The sequence below is a fragment of the Xenopus laevis genome, chromosome 1L (assembly GCF_017654675.1).
Source record: "Xenopus laevis strain J_2021 chromosome 1L, Xenopus_laevis_v10.1, whole genome shotgun sequence".
Taxonomy (NCBI): Eukaryota; Metazoa; Chordata; class Amphibia; order Anura; family Pipidae; genus Xenopus; species Xenopus laevis.
Genome location: NC_054371.1, coordinates 146,967,496 through 146,988,781, shown reverse-complemented (window position 1 = coordinate 146,988,781; position 21,286 = coordinate 146,967,496).

The window sequence follows — 21,286 nt, the reverse complement described above, 5'->3', positions numbered from 1 at the left end:
AAATGGTTTGTTTACATGAAGCAGGGTTTTACATATGAGCTCTTTTATACAATATCTTTTTATAGAGACCTACATTGTTTGGGGGGTATAGTTTTCCTTTAATTTGCATTTTCCCAGATTTCACACCACTTTTTTCTGGTCCCCTGAAAAAATAAAATGGGGGTTCTGCTGTAATATATTGTAACTTTAATCACCTTCATCCATTCCTTAGTGATGTTTAAATATTGTAAACATATTGTAATACTGGGAAATGAACCAGACTAATTTGTCCGATGAGTAGACTTGTATACTTTTTCTTTCTTTTTAACAGTCGCCGTTTGACTGTATTTTTACATTCATAGCCACATTTTTAATACTATTCAATGACCAGCCAGGATTAATTTAAATTGGAAATACTGGGGCAAATATGTGAATGTTATTATTGCATTTCCTATTTATAAATCCATGGTATGCACCATTGATACTCTTCCTTTTGATGCTACTTTATTAAGTCTTTTGGCGATACTTTTATAGATTGTATTTATCTTTTTTGTCTAGAGAAAGGTTGAGTAGTTCTGCCACATACTCTCTCTACTAATATACCGTTTCCACTGCATAAATAAAGAAAACAGATTTCTTATTATATTCATGCCTAAAGCAGACTTCCAGTGTATGGTCTACTAATATTTTGCCACGCATACATGTTTAACTTTTATGCTCATGGCTTGAAAGCACACAGAATATAACTATAATGGCTTATATACATACAAAATATTGGAAACAACAACAAGAAAGGACTTTGGTCTCAATGTAATTTAACAGCAATCATTTAGAGGCAGATTTATCAAGGGTCGAGTTTCGAAGTGGAAAATACTTTGAAATTCAACCATCGAATAGAATCCTCCGACATTCGAAGTTGGAGGATTGTATTCATCGTACTTATCATATTCCGATCGTAATATGATCATACTCCGATCGTACTTCGAAACGTACCAATCTAACGATGTTATCGTACGATAGTACGATTTTCCTTTGAGTATAAAAAACTTAGAAAATTGCTCTGGAAGATAGGCTAACATAGCACTTCAGAAGGTTTAAGTTGCCGAAGTATTGAAGTCGAAGTTTTTTGAAAGAGACAGTACTTCAATTATCGAATGGTCGAATAGTCAAACGATTTTTACTTCGAATCGAAGACGAAGTAAATTCGAAGTCGTAGTATCCTATTCAATGTTGTAGTATTTACAAAATTATTTCAAAATTCAAACTTTTTTTACTTCAAAAATTCACTCGAACCTTAGTAAATCATCCCCTTAACATTTCAAACCTTTTAATTTGTTTTGTTTCCTGTATGTTAGAATCTGCCCTACTCACTTTTAGTGATCTTGTTTCTGTCTATCATTTGATGGTTTATTTTATAGCTATAAAGTAGTTTTTAAACATTTTTTAAAAGGAGCAGATGTATGAAAATGGGAGAGTAGAGTTGACGACAAAAAAACCCACTAACTTTCTACTCATTCCTATATCTGGTATATTCAGATGCGTATTTATGAAATGGGGAATTTTCCCCATTGATAAATTCATACCTAAAATTCCCATAGGAATGAATAGATAGTGGGTGAGCAGTGGCGTAACTAGATGTTACTGGGCCCCACAGCAAATTAATTTTAGGGCCCCCAACATATCCAGTGTTTGTCCTGTTTTACCAATATATGTTCAAATTGCTCATCAATGAGAGCCTCATGGGGCCCCCTGTACCTCCTGGGCCCCCCTGCAGCCGCAGGGTCTGCTTCCTCTGTAGTTACGCCCCTGTGGGTGAGTTTTTCTCTGGTACACTCTAATCTCATGTTTTTATAAATCTGCTCCTTTGTGGAAAATGTAGTAACATTTGAATTCAATGTTATTTGCAGAAAAAACTGGGAATTTGAATACTAACAGGCACAAAACTTGCTCCACTTCTAGTAACCAATAGCAACCCATCAGCATGTTAAAAAAGGTTAGTTGCGTTGCTCCTTGCCCATAATTTTTAACTATACTGTAATAGGCTTGTTGTTGTTAGAGCTCTAAATGTGTTGGCGGTATGTTTTACATTTAATGGGTAGCGATGACATCAGATCAGTTGTATGGTAGCAATCAATACATTTGAAGCATAAAAGAATGTCACTAGTAGTTGGTTGCGTTCTGGTTCACGATTGCTAGCTGTGATGGGACAGAGAGCTTAGGTGGTCTGATTCTGCATTGCCATAGATCAGTATTTGATTCAATGGTCCATGACTCATTCTGTAATCAACCTCCAATCATAGTACTTAAATGGTACTGATTTAAATGATTATAGATATGGCATCTGTTATTCAGAAACGCGTTATCCAGAAAGCTCCGAATTACGGAAAGTCTCCCATAGACTCCATTTTACCCAAATAATTAAATTTATTAAAACAATTTCCTTTTTTCTCTGTAATGATAAAATAGTAGATTTTTCTCTGTAATGATAAAATAGTAGATTTTGTACTTAATCCCAATTTATATATAATTAATCCTTATTGGAAGAAAAGCCAGCTCATTGGGTTTATTTAATGTGTACGTGATTTTTTAGTAGACATGGTATGAAGATCCAAATTACGGAATGCTGGGGAAAACCCCAGGTCCCAAGCATTCTGGATACCAGGTCCCATACCTGTACTAAACTATAAAAACAAATATGCAGTATTTTATATACTGAACTTATTGCAAAAGTCTAGAGGTTATGTACCTCTATAATAGTAATGATTCAGGCTTTCAAAGTTGTACAAAGAAGTTTCCCATCTTGGATTTTGTTAGGCCATCTTTTGAGTATGCTCAATATGCTTGGCAGCTATTGAAAAGCTAAGCTAAAGGTTTGTCACAAATTCGATAAATATATTTTCTATATACTGTATGCAATATATTGTGTATCAGTCCCTACGCTCAGGTAAGTGACAGCAGCACAGAGCGTGCAGTGAATCAGCAGAAAAGAATATAGGGAGCTACTGGGCACCTTCAGAGGCACATATCTTCACAGGGCTTCAGTCACCTTGGGCTCGTAACAGACAATCCAAAAATAGTGAGCTGCATTTCTAACCTACTTCTTTGTTATGCTTTAGTTCTCCTTTAAGTAGCAGCACAAATCTTTTTACCCAGCTGGTTTTGTAAATTATACATTTTTTGTGTGCAGTTTTTAATTAGTTTCAATAAAAGTTAGGGGTTTTTTTATTGACCTTAGACATGCTCTGATTATCTATTGGTGCAATTATTGGTATTTCTTTTTTTCTATGCAATATGTTTTAAATGACCTTAAACCTGCACACTGTTGAATTTTTTAATTTTTGACCATAGAGGTGGGAGGTGCAATCAGTTTTCTTAATTATCTCTATGGGTTACCAGACCTGAAGAGAACTTTGCTCCTGCTTTTGTATCACATTCTAGTAACCCTTCAGCATTTTAAAAAAAATAGAAAATACTTGCTGTGGTTTTCTAGTCCTGGAGTAATTTTTGTGCGCTGCTACACTGCTCTAACTATAACATCTATAGAAGGCTCCATGCATGAATAACATAGAGGCATTTATTAATTTGTCTGTAAACCAATTCATTTGACACTATCAATATGGCATAAAGAAATGCATGTTTTAAATTACCTGTAATGGTTTTTTCTAAGTCATGACGTCACACTTGGCGCCAATTTTGAAATGTATTTAAATATTCACTTGCACACATGTCATTTATCCTTGAAAAAGGTCCCAGAGAGGACCGAAACGTTGGAGATGAATTTGTGAATAAAGCACATTAATTTCACCAGAATGCAAGAGTGCGGGTCCATTTACTGGAATATATAAATATATATATATATATATATATATATATATATATATATATATATATATATATATATATATATATAGATAGATAGACAAATACAAGAGTCCTTGGGAAGGGTGGGAGCTACAACATGGAGCTGGTCACTGCGCCTGTATAACTATAACAAACAAGGGAAAGTTGTGCTCACCACTATTTTTTAAAACCATTAGGCGGGGGTGCAATGAGGCTGTGACCACAAAATACATATAGACAAATACAAGAGTCCTCTGCACTCAACCCATTATCAATATATTTAAGACAGCGACATTTTGTGCATACTGCTACTAAAAAATGCCTTACCCTTTAAACAAAAAAGGGATTGTTTGTCCATATATTGCAATATATTTAAGCTGGGCAACTACGTCAAAGTCATCCCGTATCTGGCCAGTCCTACACTCAATTTTATCTGATTCATTAAGAATTCTATTGCTTCATTATATATTTTACAAAGGGACTAAGTTTTACCTGCAACTTACTTGCTGCTTTCAAAGTAAAACTCCCAAACTTGGCTGCCCTTTTATTAGACACCAGTGGGATCACCTGACTATAGCTGGGAAGGGTGGGAGCTACAACATGGAGCTGGTCACTGCGCCTGTATAACTATTACAAACAAGGGAAAGTTGTGCTCACCACTATTTTTTAAAACCATTAGGCGGGGGTGCAATGAGGCTGTGACCACAAAATACATATAGACAAATACAAGAGTCCTCTGCACTCAACCCATTATCAATATATTTAAGACAGCGACATTTTGTGCATACTGCTACTAAAAAATGCCTTACCCTTTAAACAAAACAGGGATTGTTTGTCCATATATTGCAATATATTTAACCTGGCCAACTACGTCAAAGTCATCCCATATATGGCCATACAGTATATATGTATTTGTCTATATATATATATATATATATATATATATATATATATATATATATATATATATATATATATATATATGGCCATATATGGGATGACTTTGACGTAGTTGGCCAGCTTAAATATATTGCAATATATGGACAAAATAATCCCTGTTTTGTTTAAAGGGTAAGGCATTTAGTAGCAGTATGCACAAAATGTCGCTGTCTTAAATATATATATATATATATATATATATATATATATATATATATTGGTATATGTGTGTATGTGTAGATATGTGTATAATACATTATTCTATGCCAAACTGCCACCTACAATTGGCACAAGCAACTAATTTACTGGCATTTTGTTCATATTGCCCTTGGTGGGGGAAAACTATTAAACTGTCCCATTACTTATTTTGTATTCATTCCTAAAATAGTAGCAATGGTAATAAACTATTAAAAAAGTGCCAGAAATGCATGTGTACAGGGGATTGTTTGTGTGTAGACCACAACGGACATTTTGTGCCTGTATTTTTGAACACTTCAACCTTGCAGTAAAATCAGCCACAAGTCTATATATTTGGTGAAATAATAACATCTAAATAAAAATCTAAACTTTGGACATAAATATATCAACATATACAGCCTGAGTTATTGCATTTCCTTCAGTGACAGCAATGTAGTTAATATTTAATTAATGTTGAGTGAAGAACATAAAAGGGGGCTGTGTGAATTCTAAGGGACTTTTGAGAAGAGGCGATAGTCGGAGGGTAAGAATGTTTCTGTTGATAGCAAGGAGAGGGAGGAAAAAATAAAACCTATCTACAACTGCAGTAAGAATTCAGTTTCTACAAGAAATCCAACCACCGCAGGAAAACCATTCAATGGTAGAAAGTGAGATCACTTCCTTAGGAAATGACTGCAGGGGGTGTCTGAAGGAGAAAATTAGGCATGGCAAAATATTAAACTGATCAGCCAATCCCCAAAGAGCAATATGTGAATGATGTCTGTTTAAATGCCTGTAAAATGTTTTATTTAGCAGTGACAGAAATGGTTATTTCAGGAACTGCCATACATTAATGACTGATTACAAAATGTGCACAAACAAGCCCTGGGATCTGAGAATAGAAGATGTGAAACACAGATAGGTGGAAATGAGACTCAAATCAAAATAAAATCAAAATACCGCCATCTCAGACCTGTCAAGGTCCTGTATCAATGGGAGAGGCACCTATTTGAAGATATTGTGGTTTGCGCTGGGTTTAGCCTGATAATCTGCAAAATTAGGGTTTTCAGGCAAAAACACGAAAAAATCAAGTGAGTTGGGGGGGATTTTAGAAAATAACCCCCATAGTGTATGAAAATCAGCATCATAATCTAGGTAATTGTGACTAATAAATGGGATTAAACAGGATTGTAATCTTTAAAAATGATATCCTCATTGGAGCTTCTCATACAGTAGATCCTCGCTGGTGTCTGTCTTACAGATAACTAATGGGTAAAGACTCTTCTAGAAGCAACAGTGGCATGTGGGAAACACATCACAGCTCTGCCATCACATAGGTAAATGTGGTAATTCCCTGTCAGGTCTGCCTAGCAGCCAATTGGCTAGCATCCTACAGCGCAAAGTGATGAGAGTCACATGCTTTCCCGCACAGCCTGGTAAAACAACCAGCATCACATGGAATGGCTGTTGGAATTATGGTACAGGTATGGGACCTGTTATCCAGAATGCTCGGGACCTGGGGTTTTCCGGATAATGGATTTTTCAGTTATTTGGATCTTTACAACTTAAGTCTACTAGAAAATTATGTAAACATTAAATAAACCCAATAGGCTGGTTTTGCTTCCAATAAGGATTAATTATATCTTGGGATCAAGTACAAGGTACTGTTTTATTATTACACAGAAAAAGGAAATCATTTAAAAAAAAATTAGAATATTTGGATAAAATGGAGTCTATAGGAGACTGCCTTTCCGTAATTCAGACTTTTCTGGATAACGGGTTTCCGGATAACGGATCCCATACCTGTAGTAGTGGTAGTAGTAGTACTACAAAATCATCTTTTCATTGCAAAGCCCTTCTGTTTTTAAAAGTGTATGATGAAATGCAATGTCAAATTTTAACACAGGGAGGGGAATGTATTACTTTTTTAGATACAAAAGAATCAAGATTTTGATTATGATTTGCTAGTATATTTATGAAAATACGTAATTTTTCCATTCATTTTCAATGAATGAACTAAAACCCTGAAAAACCAAACTGATGGAATGTCTCCCATTGACTTCTATTGGAGCTTGACAGGTTTTATTGAATTTTTTTAATTTGAATTTGGAGATTGTATTCTATTAATAAAACTTGGATAAAAAAAGATGATTGTGTTTTTCTTCAATGCTGAAACAGGCCCAAATTTGTAGGAAGGCCACAAAGGCCTGGGCCTAGGGCAGCAAAATCTCAGGGGTGGCATGCCTCACAGCTGCATCCTAAAGTGTATGGGGAACGCAGCATTCCCCAGCACTCGTGGGGAGGGGGAATGGAGCGCCGAAATCGGGCGATAGGACCTGAGGCCTTGCGGGGTCTGGGAGAGAAATCCAGGGCTGATCTCAAATTTTAATAAATTTGTCCTTATATTTCCCTATTTTAAAGAATTGAAGTTATGCAATAAAAGGCACTAAAGGGCACATTTACAAGCGTGAAAGACCTTTTTTGGAATTTGAGTTTTTCAAACTCAAATTTGAATGAAGAAAATTGTCAGATAAAACCTTTCAAACTTCTATAGAAGTCAAAAGGAGGTGTAATTTCAATGTCAATCAGTGTGATTTTAACAGAAAGTGTAATGGAACAATTTAATTATTGTTTGCAGTTTACTATTTTTCGGTGACGTAACACTATAGAGTTTTTCTAATTTTGGATTTTAAAGGAGAAGGAAATTCCCTGGGCGCAAAAACCCTCCCCCCTACCCCTGGCCTACCTGTCCCGCTGGGCAAATGCCCTTAACTTGTTACTCACCTCTCTGCACAGGTCCTGTCCACGGAGTTCACAGGCGCCATCTTCTCCCAAGCGGTCTTCTTCCTGCTTTGACCGGCGTTTTTGATGCATGCGCAGTAGGAGCATTTACCGGTACAGATCTACTGCGCATGCGCCAAAAGTCACAACGTTTTTCGATTTCACTTTGTGACATTCAGCGCATGCGCAGTAGATCCGTACCGGTAAATGCTCCTACTGCGCATGCACCAGAAGATGCCGATCCAGGAAGAAGACCGCTTGTGAGAAGATGGTGCCTGTGAGCTCAGTGGACAGGACCTGCGCAGAGAGGTGAGTAACAAGTTAGGGGCATTTGGAATCCATTTAAAAAACAATAGGACAACCTGAACAATTGACACATAATAGATAATAGAAATATGGTATTTTACAGCATGTGTTCATGATACATTTCTCTCATTGGTGTTGCTAACTCCTGATGAAAACACCTTCATCAATAAGTGACTTAAAAGTATATAGCAGTCAACAGTAGAATTATATGTTTCTCTATTTAATAAAGCAATGTCTCTTCCATGTCAACTGCCATAATAACAGTTTCAGAATTCTTTAAGCTGTACTTTCAATTTAAATGGAAAAAAATATATTCTATCAATTCAATTAATTTCTTGGGTGTCTTTGCTATAAAATATATCTATACAGGGTCCTGCACTTTGCAAACTCTCTGTCTGATTAGCCTACCTCGTATCAACTATTGTAAGTACAATATTTTTTATTGTTTTATATAGTAAACCCCTCTTTGTTTCTAGATAATCTTGACCATGTTTTAGTTATGGAGTGACTGGAACTTCATTTATTCACCACTCCCATGTGCACTGCGGTTACAAGTTGTTTGTTGTCTGGCTCAGTACTTTCTGACAGCTTCTGTACAACTATATTTATGCAGGTCTATCAACATATTACAGTATCTACATAATACTGTTCTTCCACTCCCACACAATCTATCTTTGTTATTGTGATTTACTGCATTTTGTATTAGATCACTCTTAGTGCCCCTTTATTGCTCTTGCACGTGACAGATGGGATGAAAAGGGGAATCCTCTGCACAATGTACAAACAGAATGTTAAATTCTCTTGCAGTGGCTTCTGAGGTAAATAATTCAGATTCTTATAGTATATCATAGACATTATCTTAACACCTTCAGCTTCACACTGTAAAAACATTCCTTGGGTTGCCTTGGGCTGGTATAGAAACCCAAAACATATTGTACAACATTTCTAGTCTACTTCTTTAGTTAAGCTTTAGTTCTCCTTTGAGGGGGGGGGTTTATTAAAACTCAAATTTATCTCGTTATTTTAAAAATAAAAATTGGACCTAACTCCCAACCACAATTTGGCTTAATGTTTTTCCTCTAAAAATTTGGATTTTTTCCATGAAAACCCTATTAATAAATAGGTCCCTAAGTTTGTTAAAAATTGGAGAGAGATCATTGTGATCAAATTGTGCTTAGGCTTAGGTTTAACAAACCTATGACACAGTTTTAATTGTTTTAATAAGAAAGGTTTTTACCAATGAATAATGTTAACAGTTATGTTTTAACATTTTCAAAAGTATGCCATATATAGGGGGTTATTTACTAAACCTGAATTTATCTGGTCTGGCTTTTTGGGGCAAAAACTCGATTTTTTTTTGTGGGGAAAAAAAGAGCTAGAATTTTTTGAGATTTATTATACCCTAATTCTGCAAAAAGTCTGAATCTGAAAATCTGCCATCTCAGACCTGTCGAGGTCCTGTATAAGTCAATGGGAGAGGCACTTATCTCAATTTGAAAATATATGGGATGATGTAATAAAAGGCACTAAATTTGCCAGGGGCAGTAAGCCGTATCAACCAATCAGCAGGTAGCATTTACTAGTCACCTGTGTTAATGCAAGAATCCTATTGGTTGTCATGGGTTACTGCTCCTGGGCAAACTTAGTGCCTTATATTACATATGGAGGATAGTGTTTTGTGCTGGGTTTAGCCTGATAATCTGAAAAAAATCGAGGTTTTTGGGCAAAACCCTGAAAAAACAAGCAATTGGGGGGGGAAGTCAGATAAAATTGGACAATTCAGGTTTTCGCTCGATTAATTCGAGTTTTTTTTTTTAATAAATAAGTTCAAATCGGGCATGGGAGTTTGGTCGTGTTTTTTTTAAAATAAAATAATGAGATAAATGCTGTGTTTAGTAAACAACCCCCATAGTGTCTCTTTTTGATGAAGTGCCAAATGTATCTCAGTGATTTTCAGAAGATGTAAGTTCTTCTAAATCAATTAGTCCAGTTATTCTATGGACATCCTGAAACCATGCAGCTATATTGAGGGTTATTGCAGTTCTCCTATGTCAGGCATTACTTATTACTGTTCAGGTAGCTTTAAGGTATATAATGGTATGGACTTCTTGCTTATACTCATTAGGCTTGGTAACACCCATATCACGGTAATGTCTGGATGATTGGAGATGTTACTCCCAGTTGCTTCTGGTGTATGCTTAATGCCTATGTCCAGAATGGTTGAATTGGTTTGCAGATCATCAAATGTGAAATGGGGTGCCTACCTCATTATCAGCATTGCAACTACAGCAGAGTGAAGAAATGCCAGGATACATATGATTCATTACTGTGGGGTAGCAATACCATCTTGTGATTATTGGGTAATTCCTAGTCTAAATGCATAGCTTCCCAGTATTGGATATTGTATGTTACTAAAAAAAAGTATGTTCACGTGAAAGGCCTTTATGGCACAGGCATTCTGCTGCTATTGGGATTAAATCTTCATCTAGACAAGGTCTATGTAATTGAAAGGCAGTTTCTTTCCAGTCTGTATAATACACCATCTTTCATGCTGGGTATCATTTTGCATGATGCATTTTCCTAAGGGTGAACTTATGAAGAGAACCATTCTACTGCCAAAAAGTCAAGAAACAGCAAGACAATCCACTGGAACAATCCAGCAATACCATTGACATAATTTTGCTAATCCTGTGCCATTTACTCAAGCCTATAGACTGCCCAGCTCTTTACCCCCTACATGACGTGCAAGTTGCCCTTGCCAGTGCTGATTTTACTTACAGTTTATTGTACTCCATATTATTAAAGCATAGAAGAGGTGCATATCACAGTGACAGAAACAGCTTCAAGGAGCCACGGTGCATTGTTGGCAAACCCATGGCACTTTGCACCTATTTTAAGTGTACCACTTTAAACCTTGCCCACTTTAATAAAAGAGTCTTATATATTACTGACTTTTATTATGATGGGTTAATTGGCCATGGTTTGGCATCTACTCTTCCATGAACCTCTTTTCAATTGTAAAGAGATAATGAACTATAATTTCAGTCAGAGACTATAATGACTATAGTATTAAAAAAAAAGCCTTACTACGGGCACCCTGACTGCAACACATAATAAGAATCAACTATGAGTTAAACATTTAAAAGTAATGACAGGGGCTTGCTGTTATTTCACCTGAAAACTCAATTTAATAGCTACACCTTTTTACTATTTGCCAGTTTATTGTTTCGCACCTTGAAAGCAAACAGAAGTGAACACACTAAAACAGATATAAAGTCTAGCTCAATCAACATTTCTTGCTTAATTCCTATAAACAGATCTGATAAAAATTGACAGAGGCAGTATGGGGTGTTTCTCAAACTAAGTTTGAGGTAGATCTGAATATGTGCAACAATTTATGACTCCCATCAGAATTTAGTCTTCCATATGGAAAACCATAAAGTAATTTCTGTAGTGCATTGCTTCTGCTCTTTTGGCAGGTAGCCTGACACAGCCTTCATAGTTCCTAACCGCAGTACCGCAAGCCTTCCAGAAACACCCTCGTCTACAGCTTGACCTGCATCCATCATATAACATCTCGTTAATAGGCCTGAGGAAACATTTTACAGTTTTATCCTACGCTGTTGATGGTTGTTACCTTGATACATGGCATCATTTCATTACTTCTTAACATTTACAGAAAGTAATCTTCTTAAATATAGAGAATTGCCCCTGATTTTCCTGTTTTTCTTTCACATAAACTCAGGTCATTCCCTGTGGATTCTCTTCCTGGCTCTCATTATGAAATGCTTTCCTTCTCTGTCACAATCATGCTTTGCACATAAAAGCTTGCTGCTAGAGATAGAAGGGTTATTTTCTAGCTTAGCTCTGCATTTGTAGTAAGATCAGTTTTCTTTCAACAAAACAAAATACAAGGCTTGATTTGTTTCTTTTGGTTTTATTTTTTTTAAAAGTGCTTTGGAAAAAAATTAAAGCAATATGGCAAATATAACCATTGCTTTAAAAGTTTTTTTTTTTTTTAAATTACCAAAAAATTTTCCTACTTTCAGCAAATGTTGTCTATGCTCCAGTAATCTTATAACATGGAACAAAGTAAAACAAATTGTTGTTACTTTGAATATATTTTGCAATGCAAAGATTTCCCCCCTTATTTTGTGCAGTGTGAATGAAAATGGCATATAAGGGCCTGCCCCACAAAGTAGCATGTATGTCATACAGATGTGTATGACAATTGGTTGGTATGACCAACATGGTATTTCAGATATAATTACTATGTTACAAGGTAATTAGGTTTTACATTTGAACTAATGAAAAAACTCTCTTGTTATGTAGGAACCCCAGCAGTCTGGGATATTAAAGTCATAAGAATTTTATTTTAAAATAGCTGCCAAAATTTATGAGGCCGATATCATGGCCTCACACCCTTTGATACAATTCTCAGATTCAACTAGCAACTCACTTAACCACCAGACCCAGGGTTAGTGATAGGATAATTATTTGCAATAAATAATTTCACACTAGAAGACTCACAAAGCAAAATAATTGCCTCCATTCACTGCATCATAATTTCCCAGAATTCCACTCTTGTACCTGCTGCAGTTACAAATGGTTATTCTACTACTCCATTATTTGTATTATTAGTGAATCTTTCAATAAACAAAAAAATAATAATTGAGCTAAAATACTGTACTTTATTCATATTATTATGCTGATTTTGTATCAGATGACATGGGGAAACATAAAGGAACTGAGCAAGATAAAAGCAACAACATGCTTTTCTTTGCCTTGTCTGTATGCTGTGATAGATGCATTTATTCCTCCCATATCAACCCAATGCATGAAGAGGATCGTAGTTTATCATATTACTAATATGTTGTATTAGTAATTTTGCTGTACAGAAGATAAAAATTTATTCCAACACAGCCATATAACATGCTTCCATGTTTTACTTTCAGCTTCACATGTATGGTTGTATAAACATAAATGATGTATGAAATTAGGCAGATATGTTGCCAAAACAGCATTAATAGCTAATCAAAGCATAAAAGAAATGTTGTTGTCATTTAGCATGTTAATCCACCCTCTTGAATCTTGATTGGAAATGCTTGCATTTCATTTGCTGTGTTTGGAAAACCTACTTGCTCCATGCAGTTACTAACCAACCATTCCTCGACAACTTAGACAGGCTTTTAGTAATCAATGGTAAATCCTTCCAAAATATAATTTTAAGTAATATTTTAATCCTAAAATTGCATGATTACATGTTACATGACCCATTAAGGTGAGTCTCAGGAGCTTCAAACTGGCATTTCAAGTACACCGAGGCCCAAGCAGTCCCCCACAGGAACAATAAATTGTAATTGTCTATAGCATCTTTCAATAAATCCCTCTGGCATTTTCCTAAATCCACAGATTGCCAGCCTGGGCATGTCTGTGCTGGACCCCCAGTAGTACTCATTTTAGTAGTTTTAGAGGTTTTTTTGAAACCACAAATAAACTAATTTTCTCTAAAAACCACAAATGCCATGTAATAAAAATATAAAAAGTATGAATAATAAAAAAAAGATGCCGAACAATGCGCTAAAAAATATGAAAATCTCTGAGTTTTTTTTAGACAATTGCAAGTCTGAGTGGCTAAAAAAAAGTCCAATAGACTCAGAGCAGTTCCCATTGACATTTATGCGACCTGTAAATCTGTAATTTTTAGCGTTTTAGAGATATTTTCAAAGAACATGAGTTTTTAGAATAAAATTAGATACTAGATATTTGAAAAAAATAGAAATGTAATCGTTCATAGGCCTCTAAGAATCAATAAGGCCTTATTCTACTTTTAACTAAAATGGAAACAAAGAGATCAAATTAAGTTCAAGAACATCTCACTTGAAATTTGCCATTGTGTTCATACATTAAGGTTATTTTAAAAATTCAGTAGTAGTAGGGGAGAAAAGGAATTTGACAGTTTAGTATTATTTACAATCAGTATTCATCTGCTCGCTTCCTTTATTTCAGATTTGTAGTGTAAAACAACACACACCATATTCATTAAGGGTTAGATATTATATGTAATTAATGCACACCTGAAATAACTGGCTTGGGTAGGAAGCCCACTGTGCATATATGTGGCTAAACAAACAAGAAACCACAGGTGACTGACCACTGCAGTGTCTTCTTTCTCTAACCATTATACACTAGAAGGCCAAGTGTAACAGCAACTTCCTTCTGCTAAATAAGAGACACATTGCTATCAGACACATTGCCATGAGCTGAAATGACACCATGTCCCAAAGTCCCAATATCTGACTTACAAGAGGGCTTTGGAAGGAAATAAAGAGTATTATAGCAACAAGACACAAAATAATATTAATACACCTTTATTGAAACCAGTGAAATCCTTGGAAGGGGAAAGAGTTGTATCCTTTTCCTGCACTGAATGCATATGTACAGTATAACTATTATCCTTATATTTGTGTAACAATACCTGGTGGTCTAGTGGGGCAGCAGGGACGCTCACCGTGTGGGGTCACCTGCATCCTGCATCTTGATCCTGCACATGCATCCGTTTTTTGTTTTGGCGCACACATCCTTTTTGTTTTTATTCGACACGCCATGTCTGACTTTATCGCACATGGCACAAAATTAAAATATTTCCAGTGCCCAATGTAGGTCTATTCCTGGGTGCATTTATTGTCTGATTTACTGTTCCATGACCCTTGCCTGTCCTTGTACACTGCCTGTTTTCTGACTATGCTTCTGGATCCTGACTCTGTACCGCATTGACTGATTGGTTATTGACCCTAGCCCTGTTTCTTTGACTACTCTTCTGGTTCCTGATTCTGTACCGCATTGACTGATTGGTTATTGACCCTAGCCCTGTTTCTTTGACTACTCTTCTGGTTACTGATTCTATACTGCGGCAAATGATTCCCTGTTCCTCCAGTCTCATGTTCCAGTACCTTTGCCTGCCCAGAATTCTTGCCTTGATTCTCTCACTTTAAGACCTGGCGGCATCAGAGTAGTGAAGGGTTCCTACTGACGTGAATGGTGGTTGTTATAGGCAGTATCATGAACCGTGACCAGAACTTTGGTGTTTGTTTTGGGATACCGAAAGTGACGTTACTTTGGGCCTGTCCAATGTCTCCAAAGATCATCTGCAAGGTTAGACATTATTCAGCAACAACCTATTACTCACGTTCCAGCTCCTGTCCAGGGAATCAGAACGATATCAGCGTCCCCAGGTAACACTGCAGTGGAACCCAAGGTCCCGTTCCCTGAAAATTTACTGGTGACTGTAGCAATTTTTTCACCTTTCAGGAGGCCTGTAGATTACAATTTTGATTTCTACCCCACTACTTTCCCACCCAGAGTCCAGAGAGAATTTTACCACCCTACTCCAAGAGGCTCAGGGTACACAGCAGATAAGCTCTGTAGAACATAATGTTACCTGTCATATAGCCTTTTTTCAACATCCATCATTGCTATTCAGCAGCTTGTTTATATGAACTATAGTAGTGTTTCTGGAGCAAACAGATCAGTTTTACCAGTGCAGGGCAACACTACATGATATTTTTATTACTTTAAAATATTTTTTTTGTTTTTTAGTCTATTCATGGTCATTCATTATATTCAATAGTGGATGCATGGGCACAACAAAAGAAGCAATACATAGGGCAATATATTGGTTTCATTGGGAATTCTTATGTATGAGCTGCAACAGGGACTTGAACTTCTATAGTAAATTTTATCTTAAAGTTAAAAAAAATTCCAAATGCTATGAAAAAAATAATTGTGCTTCCAATAAAGGAAGCAGCAATGTTGTCAGTACCTAGGAAGAAAAGAGAAGGGAAAACTTCAGAAAGAGACTGAATGGTCAAATTATGAAGTAAGATTGAGATAATAAAGAACAGGGATGACAGAGTAGTATGTGAGAGTTAGGGTGGTAATAATACATATTGATAAATGAAAAGCAACTATATTAACAGTTAGGCTAGTAGATTATTTTTGAATTTCAGCCATGGTCAGCTACCCTGTCTTGATCAGAGTATACTTTGGCCTCTCATGTCCCATGAAGGTCTCTGAAATGCTCCAAGTGATATACAAAGTCAAACAATATAACTATTCACTTGTCCTTTTGCAAAAAAGGTGAGGCCAAAGGCTTGTTAACAAATCAGTACTTATTTACTAAAACTCAAATTTATCTAATCTTTTTATTAAAACACGCTCAACCAAACTCCCATCCACGATTTTATCTTATATATCAATAAAGTAACTCAAAAAAGTCAGGTTGGAAAAATGACTCAATAAAATTGAGTGAAAACTCGAATCTTTTTTTCAATTTTTTACGGATTTGTTTTTTTTGGGTTACTGCCGGAAACTCCCAAATTTTTTGGATTATCAAAAACCCAGTGCAGATCACAATATCTTCAAATTGTAAAAGGGACATCTCCCTTTGACTTCTACATAACCTCGGCAGGTTTCAGATGGTGGATTTTTGGATTCTGGCTTTTAGTAGCTTCAGGGTATAATAAATCTTGAGAGAAAAAAATGTTATTTTTTTTTTACCCAAAAATACTCGACCAGAAAAAATCGAGGTTTAGTATATAACCCCCTTACTGTTTGGGAAGTAGAGATGGTAAAAAGATCTACTTATCTAGTACCCAAACAAGCAATCAAGATCAGAAGTGTTTTTTTCATGTGCTCTAGCAGCATAAAAGCTTTTAGCCAAGATTAGTGTTGCCTCAACTTACTGTAAATGTCTGGAGGAGTATCTTTAGGTAAATCCAGCATCCTAAATTAAGGCTTTAGCTGCCCTTACATTGTTAGCCAAATGTGTCCCTCTGATCCCCCATACTCTTCAAGAGTTCCAATGCCCTGGATGAGATCATCGTTGTATGTATAATCTGCCCCCTGAATATGTAGTATTGCTATAGTTCATTGGCTCACTGTATAAAAACTGTTGCTCAGGGTTTTTTTTTTTGCCATGATGCAAGATTAGAAAACAGGCGCCACTTTACCAGGTGCTGCATAAAACTGCCTTGGTAATTTTAAGCCAATAATAATTTATCTCTCTCTGACTAGGAATTCGACTATTTTCTTATAGTAGAGTGTAATTTGGCTCTATACAATACAGATTCTGTATTGACCTGAATTCTGCTCTCATCAACAGGATAGCAACGTACAAGGGAGTAATGACATTGGGCCTAGAACTGCTCCGGCTATGCTTCTGAGAAGAGCACTCTAATTAGAGTCATCACTGATGACCTTAATATACAGATCTACTTCCCCTTGTGGGATGAGAGGTAGAACATTAGCACTGACTAAAAATAAAGAAATATTCAATTAAACTAGCCAAACACTTGCCAAAGTAGTAACATTATCAAAGGTCGAGGTGAATTGAAAAAAATTGGAAATTCGAGCTATTTTTATGTACTTAGACTAGGGAATAGTCTAAATTCGATTTGAATTTGAAAAAAAATTAAAAATTCGAATATCGAAATTTATCATGTAGTCTCTTTAAAAATTCGCCATCTAAAACCTGCCTAATAACCTGCCTAATTGCTGTTTTAGCCTATGAGGGACCTCCTAGAACCTATTTGGCGTCAATTGGTGGACTTTGAAAAAACTAAGTTTTTTTGGGGAAAAACCTCTAATCTAATTTGATCGATTGCGCTATTAATTCCATTCGAACTATTTCAATTTTCAATTCGCCCAAAAACTGACCTATTCTATCAAAAACTGACCTATTCGACCAAAAAAAAACTTCGACTTAAGTTTGGTTGGTCTTTTTGAATTCGAAATTTCGAAGTTTTTTCAATTCGAAATTCGACCCTTGATAAATAAGTATTTCATGGCAGAACAGGAGTGCCGAGCTAATTTTAGTAGAGGACTTTGGTGCAGAATCTTTCTGATGTTCTTTTGCACAAAAACACCAGAAACATATAGGGTGGTATGCGTTACAATGAGATACATTTTTCATGTTTGATATGTCTGCTTAGCTCCCAGAAAGGTAATCCCAAGGCTGTCATTCATGGTAGCTTGACATTAAAATCCTTTGTGACATGTGATGACACATTTTCGGCAACTGTTGCATGGTGATGCATTAAGGGGATACACAGTCAGTTTGACAATGTCAGAGAAATGCCAGTTCATGCTACTGATTTGTTGAGGCTATTACAAAAATAATAGTACTCTGTTTATTTATATAGCTTAACACTGCAGTTCTTTCTGAGCAAAATGTATATGTGAGCCAGTTTGAATTTTATGGTGTACAGACACATGAAGAATATGACACATGAAGAATAGGCTTCAGACCTGGACTGCCAATTTGTGGATACTGGCAAATGCCAGAGAGGCTGCTGTAGGATGCAATAAACAGTCACTATTTAGTGGGCTGGTGGAGGGCTGTTTGGGCCTCTGTGTACCTGAAATGCCTGGACCTATTATGAATCCCAGTCTGGGCCTGATAGGCTTCCAAACATTCAACTGAACACCAAGAGGCTATTTAAACTAGATGTTGGATCTGAATTCCAAGCTTCAGACCCCATAGCCTTCAAACAGCTAAAAGATATTTCCAAAAGAAAAATCAACTCATACTCTTAATGGACCCATAATACACCCAATTCTACATGTCTACTCTTGATCTCTGTCTCTCCTTCTGTCCTTTCCCAAGTTACTAATATCTCCTCCTGGATGCCACAGTGCCACCTGAAACTGAAATTTCTAAAACAGAACTCATATTTCCTCTAACAGCTTCCCCTATCCATCAGATCTCACTCACAGTTAATAACATCATCATTCAACCAACCACACAATCACGCTGCCTAGGAATTATCTTAGACCCCCATCTGTCTTTTTCACCACACATCCAAACTCTTGCCAGATCTTTCATCTGTGCGACATTCTGAGAATACGATCTTGCCTCAGCTCAGATACAACTAATCTCTTTTTATTTCCCGCCTTGACTGCTACAACTTTGTTCTTGTAGCCGTTCCAACACATCTTTCAAAACTCCAGTCTGTTCTAAATGCATCTATCTTATTGCTCCACATTAGCTGCTCCCCTATCCATATCCTTTAACTGGCTCCCAAACTTCTGTAGAATCAAATTCAAGATACTCACACTTACATTCAAGGCCCTTAACAATGAAGCCCCCCCCCCCCTATATTTCAGGTCTGTTCTCAAAATACACTCCTTCATGTAACCTTCACTCTGCTTCTAACCTGCGTCTCTCTTCTCATCACTTCATCTAATTCCCAACTACAAGACTTCTCTTGGGCTTCTGTCTGTCTCTGGAACTCTTTTCTTTAAGCTATCAGACTCTCCCTTTCCATTCTCCACCTATTTTTGGAAGCTTATTCGATGTATCTTAAATAATCAGACATTAAGGTATCAAAAATCCCCCATTTGTTGCTATAATCCTTTTGTTAACCCGAAACCCTTTAGTTTGTAAGCTTTTGCAATTAGGACCCTCTAATCCTATTCTTTTCTATAAACCCTTCTTTATTATATTTTGTGAAATCCTTGTTATAAATTAATGTAAATTGCTGTGTTATTTGCTGGCTCTATATAAATAAATGATGACAATGATGGTCCAATCCCTTTGCGTTTGAAATATGTGTTGATTTTGAAAAATTGTCTTTCAGAGTAAAAGAAGAGTTCTCTCATGTTTGAGACTGCTAAATCAAAATGCCAAGCAAGCATTCTTACATTATAATCTGCCAACTGGAGTCATTGTTTCATGTGAGTCTGCAGTTGAGATGTAATTTTTCCTATAATACATGCAGACATTTAGATAAAAAAGGATTTCTATGTGTACATTTTTAGAAAATAAAAAATCAAGTTTGTTTTCTATTTGAATTTGAACCTTGAAAGATATTTTTTTGTGTTTATATATAGTTAAGCTTTTTAATCTACAGTTAAAGCACATAATTTGTATGATGTAGTGTCAGAGTAATTCTCTGGTCTTACATTCACTCAGAGTGCAATGGGCATGCACAGAGAAACTGATGACAGAAGTATGGTAGATCTGTGGGATTGCTACCTGAAAATGCAGACAGATACTGTACCTCTTAAGGTCTATGGCAGTTTTTGATTGCTGTGCTCATCATATTCATGAACAGTGCCCACCTATAAATACGTGTGTGCCACAGACATAACATTTCTGATTTTAGTAAATAGGTAGTATATGCTCCTTATCAGGCACATTTGGATCACTTTCCTTTTCCATTAAAGTTCCATAGCAATTAAAGCTCCAAGTGTGGCATTTTCATAAATTGTATGTATGTCAAATATGTAAATCATTATTTATATCAATACAAGATACTCATTTATATAGGAGCCATGTTGTTGTTTGTTATAGTTGTACCAAACCCTTCATAGCAAGATAACAGAAAGGACCTCATGTTGGTATAATAACAGTAACAGTAAAATAAAATAGAAATACATTTTCACTTGGATTGTGTCCAACATCTGGAATCCCACACACTTCTACATAAAATATTTTTTATGTATACTTCTTGGCATTTCTTTTTTTTTTTTTTTCTTGTTACTGTTTTTATTCATCCACTCTCCAGTGCCCATGACCACACCATCTGTTAGTAAACCCCAAGTGACACTGTTCCCACCAGCATTGGACAGGACTTTATTTACTTTTGCAGTCACCCCTAATTTCCCAAAGATTGTTTCCATTGACTTTACCATCTGTTTGGACACTTGCAAGAGTTTGCTTCTGTTCAGTGTTCTAGCTCACTCTCTAGAGTACCTAATATATTAAATACACTGCTAACAGGGCTGAGGTTATGAACATAGAACATTTTAGAAAAGAATCACATTTCATATATATATATATATATATATATATCTATATATCTATATATCTATATATCTATATATCTATATATCTATATATATAGATATAGATATATATATATATATATATATGAAATGTGATTCTTTTCTAAAATGTTCTATGTTCATATATATATATATATATATATATATATATATATATATATATATATATATATATATATATATATATATATATATATATATATATATATATATACACACACACACAAGTTTTACTAGTGTCTTATATAGTGTCTGTATAAATTCTAAATTGCACCAGCGCAGTAACCCCTAACAAATAATCATATACTGTATTTGTTTCATTCTCTAACTGCAGTAGAGGATTGAATGGTAGAGGTGGGTGACTTGTTAAAATACCAGCCAGGTGGCAATCCTAGTACTGATGCATTTTAGCACC